We start from the raw sequence: 16033 nt of genomic DNA on the forward strand, positions 1-16033 counted from the left end.
CTAACCTCCTAAGGTTAGGCTGCCTGCAGAGAGACGACTCCTCCGTGAACATCAGCTGGAAGTTTTTATGGTGCTGTTGAGAAATATACCTACACAAGGCATTGGTTTACGTCTGGGGGACGTAGGAGCAGAAAGGCCTCCAGACACACAGCAATGGAACCATCAGCCGTTACTGTGAAGGTGTTATTTCTCTCTCCTCCTCTTTAACGCGGGGCTGGGGGATCCTATCCAGGTAAACACAGCACTCAGCTGCCTGTTTGGCACACTGGGTGGGGGCAAAGCCACTTCCTTGGCAGATTATAATGATATACATTAGCCACCCGATTTAGTGAAAAGTATTGTTTTCTGCTAATTAAGCAAATTGGTGCAAGCTAGGTCGCTGACTCTTGGGAAGCTGCACTTTCTGCCTTCTAGGCTTGCTGACAAGAGAGTAGATTTATCTCCAATTCAGACCGCTGGAGATGGCGTTTGGTGTTTTATTACCACGTGCAACTCTGTGGATGTTACAGGGAGATTAATGAAGAGGAGAGGGCGGGGGTGAGGGGAGTTCAGCAACGGTCTGTGCATGACAAATGTGAGTTATATTTCATTTCATATGCAGATGATGCAATCAGCTGCACAACGCTGGGGATAACGCTTTTGTCGAGGTTTGTTTTTTGACCTTGAGAGGCCACGTTTCCCTCCCCCCACCTCTTCCCTGCAAATCAGAGTTCGTATCTTAATTACGCTCTGTGATTTCAGTTTCGCACATGCAGATTAGTGGATGCTAACATGTGGGATGGACGTGATAACCACCTGCACGTTGGTGCTCCTGCCCTGCACACATCCCCATATACCCAACTGGTATCCCCGTATACCCAACTTGGCTCTGGGCGCATCCATGCCCACGGTGTCCCAGTGCCACCCTGCAGCCTTCCAAGGGGGGAATGGCGGCTCCTTGGACCCCTGATGGTCTCAGAGGTCTCTTCCAACCTTAATGAGTCCATGAATCTATGATGAACATTGAGGTAGGTGTTGGGTAAGCAGGGTGTAAAACTCTCCCTTAACCACCTGTGTCTAACTATTATGATATCTATGGATCTCTAAGGATATGCATGCATCTGTAATTATATATTTATGGAATTGGAAGTGTCTATAAGTGTCCAAGAGTAAAAACATAGTTAGCAAAGGCTGTGAATTCCCTTAATGTCCTATCTGAGTGGCTCTCAACCAGAATTCCCCCCTTTTTTATTAACATTCAAAGCCTTCACCCACGGTGGTATACTGTTCTGTCTTTAAGATCTCAGTGCTTATAAATGTCATCCCCCCCCGGCTTTTATTTTGTTCCATCAGCTCTCTGAGGCCAAAGACGTGGAGGTTATTGGGGTGGGGGTGGCTCTGCACCGTGAGCACCGTGTGTGCCGGCCCAGGGCAGTGCCCATGCACAGTGAATAACCGTAATGGGAAGAGACGCTGTCGGCTTGAATACATCAGGGCTGTTTCCTTGCAGAGTGGCAATTTGCTCTGTCATTTAGAGTTATGCAAAGTAAGGGTAAGACAGCAATATCCTGGTTGCTAATAGCTTACAAGTGACTTGTTGGAGGAGCGCCGCTCAGGGATGCGGGAGGCGGCTGCCGGCTGCCTGGGCTCTGACAGCTCCTCGGGGTTTGTGCCTTCTCCACTTGGGCGTATTTCCCTGCTTCTTGTATTCCTCAGCCCCGACAACTGACGTCTTTCATTCACTTTTCCAGCCCTTTGCACCCTGAGCTCCTCATTTTCCTCACGCCCAAAGTGAAGTCGGCGTTCCCAGGGGCGCTCTGATAGCAGAGCTCGCTGAAGATGCTTTGTGTTATCGTCTCTGCCAATTGGAACCCCTCCTCCTGTTCCCTAAGAGCTGCTTCTACTAGTTGAGGACATAAGGGGAGGATTTCCAGAGCAGTGAGAGCTTGAGCTGACCAGCCCCTGTGTTACTTGCCTGAGCATCAGCTAATTACTGTGCAGCTGCCTCAGCTAATTAGCGGGCAGCGGCATCCCTTGCTGAGCACAGCTCCTTAGGAAGCAGCTTGAGAAGCACTGGGAGTTTGCTGTGTGGGCTCATGCTGGGTTGCTCTGGGGTCCTCCTTTGCTTTCCTGGCCTCTCCCCTAAGGAACATGAGGGCTCTGAGCCTTCCCATGGGCTCTGCCTGGCAGTAGGGAGCTGTGCTATTAGGATTGAGCAGTGGCTATTTCATCCACTGGGAATGCTCAGGTTGTTTGTGGAGTCCTCATCCTCGGGGGTATCTGAGAGACACGTGGATGTGGCACTGAGGGACGTGGTTGGTGCTGGGGCTCGGTAGGACGGGTTGGTCTCGATAGCGAAAGTCTTCTCCAGCTGGAGTGGTGCTGTGATTGCCCCTGGCTCACGGCTGTGGGAGGGGTCTCCTTTGGGTGCTGTTAGCGCTGCTGATGTGGCAGTAAAACTCACTGCCTCTGGGAGGTCACTGAGGTGGGAAAACACCTCTCCAAACCCCAACCCCCCCACCATGCTCACTGACCATGGCCTCAGCACCACATCCATGTTCTGTGCCTGTGGTGCTGCTGTGTATCCGGGGGCACTCAGCAAAAGCTGGGGGAAGGTGTTGGCTCCTCTTGCTCAGAACAACCCGATTTATGGGATGGTGATGTCTAGGAGCTTGCACCTCTGCCAGCGTAAGGGCCATCGAGGCCACAGAGCCAGCTGTCAGCTTGACAACAGCCCCCACTGCAGGCTCAGATGCTTTCCTGTGCCTCTCATTGGGTGTTTGCCCACTTGTGGTGTCCATCTGTCCTGCTGGGCTCAGCCCCGATGCCCGGAGCCGCTTTGGCACGGCGATGCTGCACCACGCATTGGGTCCTTTGAAGCTGCTTGCCATGGAAAGTGCAGTGAGAACACCCCGACTTCAGGTTAATCCATCAGGTATTTAATTGATTCATCACTTGGTGCCTTCCCTGCATAGGTACGAGTGTTTTCCTAACCCCTCCAATTCACGCAGCCTTGTTTTCTCCACCGTGGGGCTTTCTTCTCCCCCTCCTCTGCACACGAGCAGACAAGATAGCTTAAGAGCTCTTATCTGCAAAGGAAAAAAAATAGTCCTAATCCCCATTTAATAACATAATATCAGCAGGTAACATGTTCAATATGGCAAAGGAACTCCAGCACCAGGTCAATAGGGTAGCTATAATTTTTAGCAATAAACAAAGCCTGCTTTTAATTACTTCTGCGAAATTGCTTGATCTGTGCATGATTAAATATTCATTCTGTGTAACTAGACAGTTTCTTTGTATATAGATCCATATTAAATTTAGCTGGCATCCTGCCCACACAACACATCTCATAAATTCCTTTTAATGTGCAGCAGCTTTGAAGACGTCCCTCCTCCCTCCTCCCCCTGTGTAAATGGCTGATGGCTCTGCCTTACCTGGGCGGCCGCCGCTCGGGAGACACATGGAATCTTTTAGGAAGGGAAATGATGGAATTTAGGGGAGACATGGGAAAAATAAACCTCCTGATTGCTCCATGATGGATCTGCGAGGGGAAAAAGTGACTCGCAGCCCTTGTTTTCTCGCAGGCTTGCCAGCTAACTACTTTGGCAGCGTGCGCGAGGGGAAAAAATCCCTCCTTTTAAAGTCAAGCCAGGGCTGATGTAAATATTTGTGTAATATTTTATTACAATCAGAATTCGCTTCTTGATTGAAAAAATTTCCTAGGAACCCCGTGGAAAATGCAAATTAATACGGAATTTAAGTGGCTCAATTCGCTTTTAGCAGCGGCTTTACTGGGAATGCTGATGGCCGATTGGGATCGCGGTGTGCAATCAGGATCGGGCCCTGCCTGGGTGCCAGTCCTGCAGCGTGGGTCTCTCTTTGTCTCTTTCATTGCATGGAGATGTGTTGGCCAATGAGGCATGCAGGAGAATGGAGCTGACACGGGGTTATGGGCGGCTGCTTGGGCATCCTGGCTGCAGGGCAGTGGGAACAGCTCCCCTTCCACAACCATCTCCGGCCCTCTCTTATGTACGGTGTTCCCCTCCAGAGCAGTCTCTGTTTGTGCTCTGTGAATGCCAGAGGTGTAAATATTTGGAGGGAAGAAGTGGTGGGTGGGCTGCAGTGGGAGGAGATGCAGCAGTGGGATGCTGAGTGTGCCCAGGGCTGCATGTGTGCACGTGCATGTGCTGCACCCCTGCGGCCCTGGGTGCACAGATGGGCACAGGGGGTTTTATTGTAGGGCACAAAAAAGTCCCATAAATTCCTCAGAGGCCCCAGTGCTCAGGACTGGAGTCATAGGCTGCCTTTAAATGTGCTGATGGGGAAACGTAGGGGTTGTAACGAGGAGAGGCTGCGCTAAATGAGTGGCAAGCCAATTAGCTTGCTTTAAAACATCATATTCATTAGCATGAAAATAAAGCCAAACTTTTTCAAGATAATTGCATCTTTCAAGTCTAGGTGTTCTTGATCCGTGGTCGCCTCATAAATATGCATTGTGATATAATCCTTTAACAACACGCTGCTAATGAGGAACACAAGGAATGTGCTAGATGTTGGAAATGGTGGCACGAAATGGGGCGGTGGTGGCACTGCCCTTCCCGAGGGCTGCACCTTGCATGTGGCTTTTTGCTATGGGGTATGTACAGAAAGTGGTTGGAAGGTGAATAGAGACAGAGGGAACGGAGCCGGTGCTCCTCTCCTCTGAGTGCTGCTCATGCTCTGAGCTTCACTGGAACGTCGTGCTTTAAGGCTGAGCTACCAGGAGTTGCTGGCATGTGCTGTTTGGAGCTGATGCTGTAAAAATGGAACTTAGTCATCCCCTGTGGCTTTATTTATGGCTTGGGGAGAAGGAGGCTGGCAAGAAAAGGAGCTGTGCTCAGCAACCACGCATGGCAGCGTTTGCGCTCTGGGGCAGTCCCCAACCACCGGCCCCACTGCCAGCCCTGTGGGGTTGGGGTGGTGTCTGCATCACCTGCTCAAGCTGTGAGATGGGGGAAGGAGCCCCCAGCCCGTCTGTGTGGATGGCATCGTGCAGAGTTTGGGCACCTTTGGAGATGCAGCCTGCGTGCTGGTAGGTGGCCGTAACCCCATCCTGCTGCCCATCCTCACCATGCTGCTCCTCCTTCCTAAACATCACAGGGGTTGGCTGCTGGGATGGTGCTTCCCGCCCGCTCACTTTGCCCATCTGCAAAATCATGGGATCATAGGGAAGGCAGGCAGAGGCTGCTGAGATCACCTCATCCAGCCAAACCGAAGCGTAAAGGACTTGCACACTGCTGGCAGCCCAGGCCATGAGTTAATCAACGTCTGTATGATATTTTGAGAGCATAAAGCTCACACATTAATAAGTTATTGCTCTGTTATGGCCAAAGTGCTGCAGGCTTAGGCTGACAATGCTGCGCAACGCCCGTGGAGTCACAGCAGAACTTCTGCTTATTGCACCCATTATTCCAGTAAGCAGTTGCTGCTCTATGAAGGAACAGGATAATGACCTGCTCCCTTTCACAGGGCAGCCATAAGCAACAGCTGCAGGGCGTACAGTGGGGTGAATTCAGTTTTTGCCATCTTACTTTCTTTGCCATTTTCTTTTGGGATGAATAGGTTCCAAGATAGCACTTTTCGGCGTATGTCAACAGCTGCCTTTGGAACCTGGATGGATTTTCTTCCTTTCTCACTTATTTTGGTGTCCCCAGAGGATGGGTGGGTGTTCTGGAGGTAGCAGGCAGGTCGGGCAGGTACGGAGGTGAGCAGTGCTGTTATCCCTGCTGGGGACTGGGTTATCCCAGCCTCCTCCTGCTGCAGGGAGTGGTGGGAGATGCATTCCCAGCCTCCTTCCTGGAGTGCTTTGCTTTATGGCTGGTTGCACAAACTGCTGCGAGCGGAGTGCCCGCCTGCGTTGCTGAGTGTTGCCTAAGTGATGCCTGGCATTAAAGAATAATGCTAATTTCTCTTAAGAGATGGCGGTGCTAATGGGTTTTTTGATTGCACTGTATGCTTTTGTTCTTCTGCTCGGCCAGCAAAGAAGTCGTTCCTAATGAATGCGGCGTTTCGAGGCCAGTAGGGAAAGGGATGCCCCGCCAGCTTGTTAGGTGCCTGCTAATGGCACTGTGGTGGCATTTCAGATGCCAAGGACGGGTTGCCCACAGCACCTGATGCCATCCATTGCGGGTTGTCCCTACATGCCCGTGTTGATGTCAGCAGGAGGTTCCCCATTGGCTCCATGGCGCTGGATGTGCCCTGCAGTAGGGCACGCCATAGATGGGCAAAGCTCTGGGTGTGGAAACCCTCCCTGGACATGAGGCTTTGGCACATGTCGAGCGGCCATTCATAAGCTTAGCGTGACTGCAAACGTGCTCTACTTGGGTTTAATAATTAACCGGGGCTTTATTTAAGTCCATCGCTGCACTACAGTAATGATTCATCAGATACCTCATAATGTGTACGCTGTAATTTTTATTAGGAGGCACTTCTAAAACACAAAGCTGGTTGTTACCTGTTTGTATTCAAACACGTCATTAGTTACTGTGTATCGTGGGTCAACACACGGGCATAAAACAATCCCTTTTCTTCTCTTGCAATGATTAACCCATCTATCAGCAGGGTCTGTTTAATATCTGTCACTATAAACAGTCATTATTTCCAAGAATAGCCAGATGGGCAGATAATTTAAAACATAACTTGGAATCTATTTTAGTTTTTAGAGGCCTAACTTAAGAAAAAAACCGTAGAAATGCCCATGCAATCACACGCCCAATTTGTGTGAGTAATTACCTTGATTACATGTGTGCTTGTGGTAATTGTCACCGCAGATGGCACTGGGATGCATGAATGGCCGCTTGTGCATGCAGAGCTGCTCCGCATACCACACCAGGGAGGTTGCAGATGCAAATGGGGTGAGCACTCTGTGTGCCGTGCTGCAGGATGGACATGCAGTGCTGCCACAGCCCAGCTTGGTTCAGGCACTTGGGTGCAGGCATGGGGAGGTGGAAGGGGGCTGGGAGGCATTGCCATAGGGCTCAGGGTTTGGGACCTTGTTGCAAAACGCCTCCTGCATCTGCTTGCTGGGCTGTGGTGTTCTGTGGCCTGGGTGGTGCTGATGGGGATCCCCATGTCTGCCCTTCACCATGACAAGTCTGCCTGCAAATGTGTCCAGGAGCTGCCCTGGCGGGGCACCCATGTGCTGTCCTGTTAGCTGCCCTATTTGTGCATCCACATGTTGCTCTGTTTGTTGCACCCTGTTGGTGCATCCCCATTGCTCCTTGGTTACACATCCAAGTGCTGTTCCGTTAGCTCAACCACGTGCCACCCCTTTAACGTAAACAATCATTAAGGTTGGAAAAGACCTCCATGGTCATCGGGCCCAAATGATCACCACCCATCAACTGTGATGCCCAATGGTCAACCCATCACCACCATGCCCACTTATAGAATCTATAAGGTTGGAAAAGACCTCTAAGGTCACCAAGTCCAGCCATCAACCCCTTACCACCACGGCTGCTTATAGAGTCGTAGAATTGTAAAGGCTGGAAAAGGCCTCCAAGGTCATCAAGTCCATCCCCAACCCATGCCCCCTGTCCACGTCCCCCAGTTACACAGCTGCATCCAGTGGCTCCCATCCCAGGCCAGCAGCTCTCCGTGCTGTAGCACTGCCCTTAATGGAATTAAGGATGCCCACTCATCGGGGTGGGGAGAGAGACTTATGTGGCAGTCTATCTAAAAGTTATTATTAATTTTTATTGCTGCATGGATTTAGAGATTTGGAAGAAGATAAATTCCAAACAGACATCCATTACTAAACCGACAGTGTAGCTTAAAGATAACATTTACATTCTTACGGTGTTGATCTGTATCTGATCCCACTCAATCTGCTCCCTGTTCAAACTTTTTGCCACCTTCAGAAGGATCAATACCTACATCAAAGGTTATATGAAGGTGGCCAGATTCTTTTAAGCTGTTTGCATAGCCCTCAGTTTGCTGTGCTAACACAGGCTGGTACTTCTTCCAATAACTCTGTTTGCCTTGTATTAGGGCTGTTTGCTGAAACACCTAGCAGAATCCAATAGAGGACAGACTTTCTAAACATTTGGTCACATCTGTCAATCAATAACACCAATCGGTTTCCTGATACAAACAGCAAACTCTGCCAAATCTAATATTTGCCCAAACTTTTACTGACTCTTGCTGGTTTAAAACAGTAAAAGGCACCGGAGCAGACATCGGTGCGGAAAGGTTCTTGCTAATATTTAACCCTGGGCAAACAGAGAATAATTCCAGCAATGGAAGGAGAGAAAACAAACAGTGTAATTATTGTCCCCTTTTTATTGGAGATAATTTGCTTAAATGTACAGCTATTATCTGCTAATATGGCCAGGTATAATTAGAAGGAGCAAAATACAGGTTTGGCCGACGCGGCGCGGGTCTCAACTCTTGAACCTTGCCCCCTGCCCCCATCGTGTTTATGCAGGTGATCTTGGAACAAACACACGCCGTTATCAGCAAATGGAAAACACCTGACTCAAAACCAAACAACAACAACAAAAAAGGGAAATGTACTCACAGGTCTCCGGGCAAATCTGGATTGTGGATTGAAAGCAAGAGGAACGATGGGGATGGATGTTGTTCTGGAGCGGCTGCACGGCTGAGGTGGGAGGCTGGAACTGGAAGCCGGGGGATGCTTTCCATGTGCATCTGGAATGAAATGTAGGGATGGGTGAGATGTGGGTCCTGGCAGCCCGTGCCCTGGGGAAACCTCCATCCATGGGGTCCTGGTCCCCATAGTGCCACCACTGGAGGCTGTGGGTGGTGATGGCGGTGCGGTTGGTCTTTATTCACTGGATTGTGGAGGGAGAATAACTGGGACAGATAATGACTTGCACCTTTTGGTAGCCATGTCCATCTTTATGATAAGCAGCAATCACTGTGTGCAGGTAGGGCGCTCCATCTCTGCTCCGCAAAGAGCTGTTCTCCCCGGAGCAGGAATCTAATTGGGCTCTGATAGAGAGCAGAACGCACCTGAAAGCTGCACAGAGCACTGCTTCCCTCAGCAGACAGCCTCTGCATTTTGAATGCAGCCTCACAACACACGCGGCGTGTACTCTCATCTCTAACACTTTGTTTATTGCTGTGCACTGTTAAATATTGGATAATGGGAGTTAGCAAACGCTTTTTGCAGAGGGAAGCAACTGAAGCAGAAAGTAGACTTGCTGCTTGGCTTGCAAAGGGAATTATGCTGCAGGTGATGGAGATGATGCTCTGGGATGAGTGGTGAATGAGGTTGGGTTGAGCAACGCTGCTCCTCTGCCCCACTTTTGCCCAACAGGTGGCTCCCAGCCCTTGGAGACGGTGTCCTGGGCAGGATGAGCCCACACAGAGCCCATCAGCAGGGCGAGATGGTGCAGTCCTGAGTCACTGCTATTGCAGCACCTCCCCACCTGCGTCTGTAATGGGTGTTTGTGTCTGGCCCTGAGCCGCCTTCTCTGGGAAAAACCACATAGGTTTGCAGCAGAGCATCTTCAGAGCAGCCCTTGGGGTGGTGGCATCCAGGTGACATCTGCCCATCCTGGTCATTCCGGAGAGCTGAAGCTCACGGCAGCTTAGCAGGCAGAAGCGAGAAGTTTGCCTGTTACTCAGGGAGGGAAAATCAGAGGCACGGGGCACTGTGGGCAATTGCATGGATAAAGGGCATGGATAGGGATTAAAGTCAAAGTGTGGGGCAGCCCAGGAGCAGCACGGTGTGATGGCAGCCCATGGCAGCAGATGGCAGTGGCTCTGTGCTGCCTGCAGGCAGCCCTGAGCAGTGCTTAGCATGGCAAGTGTCAAAGCCTGGGGCTCTGGGACTCAAAATGAACTCCTATTTCTGCCGACTGGCAGGTGGGTAGATTTGCATAGAGTGGCATATCTTGTGGGCTCTGAGACTGAGCTGAGTGGATGAGAGAGGGGAGCTGGTTGGTGTGCTGCAGAGCCCACCCTGTGCTGCATTTTGGGTGCTGTGACCATGAGTTTGGCCCTATGGGAGATACCCAGCATGGCACCGACACCAGGGAAGGCTGCGGGGGCTGAGGGCTGCCCTGCATGGGTGCAGTGCCTGCCAGGGGTGGGCCTGGAAGGAAGGAAGAACTCATCTGTAGAGCAGCGGGATGGGAGCCCGCCCCGAGCCACACCAGTGGGAACTTTGTGTTAATTGCCATGCAGACTGCTCTAATTACAGGCTGGAGAGGAGCTGCATCGGACCTGTTCTTCCTTATCAGTTTATTGCTGCGATGTTCTCCTGGACGCTGGGATGAATCAGAGCATTGCGTTGCCTTTCGTGCTGGCTGGAATACATTTCCTGGAGAATGTGAAGGGTGTTTCAGTGCTATTAATGAGTAATTAACCTGGATGCTCTGGGTTAGAGGCTGCTTGGCATTCACTGCTCATGGGAAAACTCAGCACGAGGAAGTTGGGAGGTGGCCGTGCCCAGCACCTGTGGGAACAAAGCAGGTTTCTGTGCTGTGACAACAGCAGTAGAGGATGGCCTTGGGAAGGCGGCCACGCATTGATTTGTTCCTGAGCTTCAGCATTGCCTTGGCTGGGGTGCAGTGTGCTCTGAGGGATGAGCAGTGAGCGTGACTCAGCGTGCAGCATGGCCAGGCACTGCTGCCCCAGCACCGAGGAATGGCCATGGGAGAGCATTGGAATGAAATAATTGGGACCTTTCTGGAGATGGATGGTCAAAAATTTCAGCTTCTACTTTGACTTTTAAACGCGCTGAAACCTCGTTTCTGTCTGCAGGTTGATCCCAAGGGACAAAGCGATGGAGAAGTTGCTATCAGCCCAGGGTGATTGGCACCGAAGGGGCTGGGCCATCACAGCAAAGCATCTCAAAGGTTGCTGTGGATTAAGGAGATTCTGGTACCGGGCTGGTGCTGCCCAATGGCAGTGCTGCCCATGGAAATGAAGGACTGCTGCAAGATGGAGGCCAAAGGAATTTCTGGCATGACTTACGCTGGTAGATCTCCATCACTGCCATGGCAAGAGCAGCAGCTTGCCTCTGCAAAGCAATCTGCACCATTGTCCTTTATTTAGGATACAACGTTGACCCAGACCTCAGAGGGCTTCCTGTAGGATCCAGCCCGCTGTGGCCAAGGCAGATGGCACAGGGTGGGGAACGACATCAGGGATGTGGGTGAAGGTGGAAAACCGCACTGTGAGTTAATGGTGGGAGCTGCTTGCCTCTCAGGAGGTGAACTGACCTCAGAAATGGGGAAGACACAAGAACCAGGAGCTGATGGCTGTGCTGAGGATGTGTGGTTGGAGGCATCACCAGCCAACAGAGCACGGGGACAGGCACGGCTATGATGGGTGTGTGGGGATGACCCCTTGGGAGCACTGAGTGCTTCCGTCCATCAGAGGGATAAAATCCCACGGTGGGCACTGGGATGGTGCAAAGAGAAAACCCTGCGGGCTGCAGGTGGGAGAGCCTGACTCACTGCATACTGTGATGCAAGATGCAGCAGCTGCAGCACACCCTGTGCTCAAGGAATCCCCTGCAGCCATCCCCGGAGATGCAAGGATTTGTTCTTAAAACCACCAGAACACCCCCAAATCAGAGCTGCGTGCATTTTCCTGCATACAGCCCCCATCTCTGTGTCATGCACAGATCAATGCTGGGATTTCCTTCCCCCCCATCTTTTTCTTTGCCTCTGGCACAAATTCCATCATTGGTTTAATGTTCGTCAAGCAGCGTGAGACCTGAAATGAAAGGTGCTACACAAGCAGAGGGCAGAATTGAGAGCCTGCAAGATGGGCTCTATAGAAATGCGTGTATTATAATAATGACATTAATAACAGGCTGTTGTTTGTCATCGAGCAGATCTGGGGCCCGGGCACGCCCAGAGCAGCTAATAGTGAGCAGAGAGCTTCAGCCTGCACGCTGCTCCAGGAACAATAGCATGTAATAACACCCAAATTGCTCTCCAAAACCCTGGCGTGGTCCTCCTCAGGGCCTTTCCTGGGACACAAACAGCTGAGAACAGGGTTTCGTGGAAACCAGATACCTGCTGTGCTCCAGCTTTTGTTGCTGGCTCGTGCTCTGTGAGTCATCTATTGCCTGAATGCACTGTCTCCGTTCTTCTATCCCCAAAAGGGGAGGGGAATCTCTCATCTTCTCTGCTGTTGGTGGACACCTGGAGCAGAAGGTGATGGGTGGGTTTGGTGACCTCAGTCATCATTTCCAACCTTAGCGATTCTGATTCTGTGATTCTAAGGCCTTTCCATCACCCAGCCTCCATTGTGGGGCTGGAGGAGCCCTCCTGGTCAGTGATCCCCAACGCAGTACTGATGGATCCCTAAAACTTGATTTGTTAATTATCACATCAATGTCTCTCCTTCACTGTACCTGCTTTCCACTTTTGCATGCAGCTGTTTGTTGCTCCTCAGTAATCAGTGCGTGCAGAAATGCGGCTTCTGCCTCCTTTGTGGAGCTCATGGAGGGAATGCCTCCACGTGGATGTCACGTCCTGGAGCTTGGGTGCAGTGGTGACCTCCCTCATGGCATCATAGACTCATAGAATCGTTAGGGCTGGAAAAGACCGCTAAGATCACCACATCCAACCGCCAGCTCTGCCTCTCCTCTCTATCTGTTTCCCTGCCTCCTGAAGCAGAGGAGGAGGAACTTCCCAATGTCAGCTTGAAGTACCAAACCCAGGGCTCGCAGTGATAATGTGGGGCTGGGGGTCCCACGCAGGGCTGCCCCGGGAGGAGCCGGCTGCTCGGTGTGCCAGACAGGCGCTGCTCTCTGCCTCTGCCTGCTGTGCACACACAGCTATTTGTATAAACTGGTGGATGCACGTGGGAGGCAATCAGTCTGGCTCTGCAATCTGGAAGGGAAGTGAAATATGTCTGTAAAGTTGGGTGTGAATGGAGAGCAGTGACAAATGCAGGCAGTTCAGGGAGCACGCTGCTGCAGGGGTGGGTGCCACATGGGTTTGGATTTGTAGGGCGGCAGCATGGGATGCGTGCAGCACTGATGTCTGCTGTAGGATGCCCATACTTCTGCATCAGCCGCCATAGAGTCCTTAAGGCTGGAAAAGGCCTCACCAAGTCAACCCATCCCCGCCATGCCAAGCCATACAGTCACAGAAGCATTAAGGTCGGTGAAGACCTCTCAGATCCCCAACCCCAACCCATCCCACCGTGCACACTGCCCACATCCCTCAGTGCCACATCCCCACGGTCCTGGAACACCCCTGGGGATGGTGACCCCACCACTCTCTGGGCAGCTGTGCAGTGCAGCACTGCTCTTTTGGAGAAGAAATATTTCCTAACATCCAACCTGAGCCACCCCTCGCGCAGCATGAGGCCGTCACCTCTTGTCCTGTGGCTGTGACCTGGGAGAAGAGACCGATACCCACCTCTCTACAACCACCTCGTCCCTTCCGCAGCGCTCTCGCCCTGCTTCCCCCCACAGAGGGGTCCCATCCATCCATCCGTGTCTGCCCATCCACTCCACAGCACGCACACGGCTGGGAGGAGCCTTGGCACAGGGCAGCACACACTGACCCCAGGCAGGGAACGAACCCCTGGGTCCTGCCCAAGGCGACGGGCAGCAACGGAACCGCTCTGTAGTGTTTGCTTTGCGCGAGTACACACTAACGCTGTAACCTTGGGTTGTTTGCACTAGCCAGGAGTGTCATTGCCAGCGTAGCATTCAACAGTTGTACTTGACTGAATAAGCAGACGGTTTTTTTTCCCCCTCTGTCATAATGGCACTGTCCCACGGAGGGGCGATGGATTGCTTTTTCGGTTGCACATGCTGTTATCGCCGCGCTGTTCTAATGCTAGTCAAACAGTACTGTGAATAGCCAAACTCAATAGCAGCAGTGTTAGGCTGGAAAGTCAATATTAGCTGAGCAAACAAAGCAAATAAAGAGTTGCTATTTGCGTAGCTATGAGTATTTGTATGCTCTGCTGCTGAACAGGGTACTTTGAAATAATAATTAAAAAAATGTTGTTCTTCAAGGCAGGGAATGTTTTTTATTTGGGGTAGAGGAGTCAGCTTTTATGAAAGGCAGCGTTCACTTCCCTGTGAGCAGCCCCACGAGCATTGGCTGCTCCCTGCCCCATAGGATGCTGCTGCGTGGCGGGGCCGTGCGTGTTGGGAGCGCGGTTCCTTCTGATTTCTTCTGCATTTCAGTGTTTCTCGTTAAGGTTCTGGCATGTTTCGAGGCTCGCTGTGCGACCTTCTAAATGGCACATGCCTATTTATAAGCAGCTGTCTGTGGCCCGGTGCCACTTTAAGAAGCCCTGGAAATGAAATCCAGTAAACCCTTCCTTCATTAATATTGGATATCTCAATGCACACACCCGATGTGCACGTTCAGGAGGGGGTGTGGCAGCCCACCTCCCCCTGAGGGCTGTTCCCTTATGGGAAGCACTGCTGACACCGTGTGCAGAGGTTGGATGGGATGTGGGCCCCGGGTGCCATCCCCCAGGACCCCAACCCCATGGGATGAGCTGCACCGCCGATGCCATCTGCAGAGCACTTTTCATGCAATCTCTGGGTCAGGATGCTTCAGAGAGCTAAATAATACAGCTGAGGGATTAAATAATTAATTCCAAAGGAGGAGAGTGGCTGTGAGGCATAGGCAAGGGACTAAATATATACAGCAGGTTGGGCTGAGCTGGAGGGAGATGGAGAGTTGGAGTGGTGCAGAGCAGGGAGAGCACTCATGCTAGGGAGGGGAAGAGACTGAAGGAGATGAGATGGGGATCATAGAGCCGTAGAATCGTAACATTTGGAAAAGATCCACTAAGATCCCCACATGCAACCAACCCATCCCCACCGTGCCCACTGACCACAATGCCATAGAATCATAGATTGGCTTCAGTCGGAGGGGACCTCTAAGTCCTCCAAGTGTCACTCCTCCATGGCTCTTCAACACCCCCAGGGCTGGTGACCCCGCCACATTCCTGGGCAGCCTGTGCCAACACCTGACCAGCAGATAAAACAGAGCTCAGTGCGTGCATTTGCTGCAATCCTCCTGCAGCATCTGGGCTCCAACTTGTTGCATTTCTGGCTGCTCCTATTGGTCCCATATGGACATCAGCCTCCTCTCCCTCCCTAATTTTGGTACTGTGCTTCCACGGTGCTCCTGGAAATGTAAAAATGTCTGCTTCTCCGTGCCGCTCGGTGTGTCCTGATGCCACGAAGCACATTTACTGCACAATTATAGCACTGGCTAATGCTGTTTGGAATAATTAAATTCACATGACAAATGTAGTTGCATTAATTTTATTTATCTTGAGTGGCTTAACAGGAACTAGCAATGGAAAAAGTAATTATTTTGCTTCTAGGGCACTGGGATTGCTGATTTGGAAACCTTTCTGAGACATATTCCTTAAATGTGGAATAGCAGCATGTGAAATGCATGAGGAGCTAATACAGTGAATAAAAATGAACGTAATTTCTGAAAAATGGAATTAATGAGGCAATGAGACTGTTTTAATGAGCATAAGGTCTGCAGTAAATGTCGCTGTTCCCATGTCTTTATTGTAAATTATAATGAGCGCTGCAGCCAATGCTGTGGGATGCAGCCGGGGAGGCAGAGGGAAGGGATGGATGGAGCCCGATTTGGGACCCTCTCCTCTCCCTTCTCCCCCTTTTTGGGGGGAATGTTTTTACTCCCTTACATCCCTGAAGAGCTCACATCACTGTCTGATTCCTTTTGTTAAATGGGTGGGTGAGCAGCTCCAAGCCAGGGCTGTGGCTGTGTACGGCTGGGAGAGGCGCTGTGTGCCGCACGCTCTGAGCCAGGTATAAAGCAAAGCCTTTGCACTGAGCTATTGCAAATTGTCTTGATGACTTTGTTTCCAACCAGCAGTGCTGGGGAGGTTTGCAAAAGTGGCTTCTGCTGAGCACAAGATAGGCATAACCACTGTGGGCAGATGGTCTAAGGCCGTGGTGATGGGTATGGTGATGGGCACCGCGTGCGGAGACATTTCCTCTCCGTTTTTTCTCATTTTCTCCTTAATTCAGCCTCACTGTGAGACTGTTCTATGTTTGCAGTTTAGA

At 51.2% G+C, this 16033-nt stretch overlaps 1 long non-coding RNA gene across 1 annotated transcript; it reads right to left on the reverse strand.

The window, feature by feature from the left end:
* Positions 1–494: 494 nt before the first annotated feature.
* LOC107054232 lies at positions 495–13496 on the reverse strand. Its single transcript, XR_006931093.1, has 3 exons — positions 13374–13496; positions 8540–10444; positions 495–3068 (listed from the first exon to the last, which is right to left on the reverse strand). It is a non-coding gene; the product is annotated as an uncharacterized LOC107054232 (long non-coding RNA).
* Positions 13497–16033: the final 2537 nt, after the last annotated feature.

The sequence above is a fragment of the Gallus gallus genome, chromosome 10 (assembly GCF_016699485.2).
Source record: "Gallus gallus isolate bGalGal1 chromosome 10, bGalGal1.mat.broiler.GRCg7b, whole genome shotgun sequence".
NCBI classification, from domain to species: Eukaryota; Metazoa; Chordata; class Aves; order Galliformes; family Phasianidae; genus Gallus; species Gallus gallus.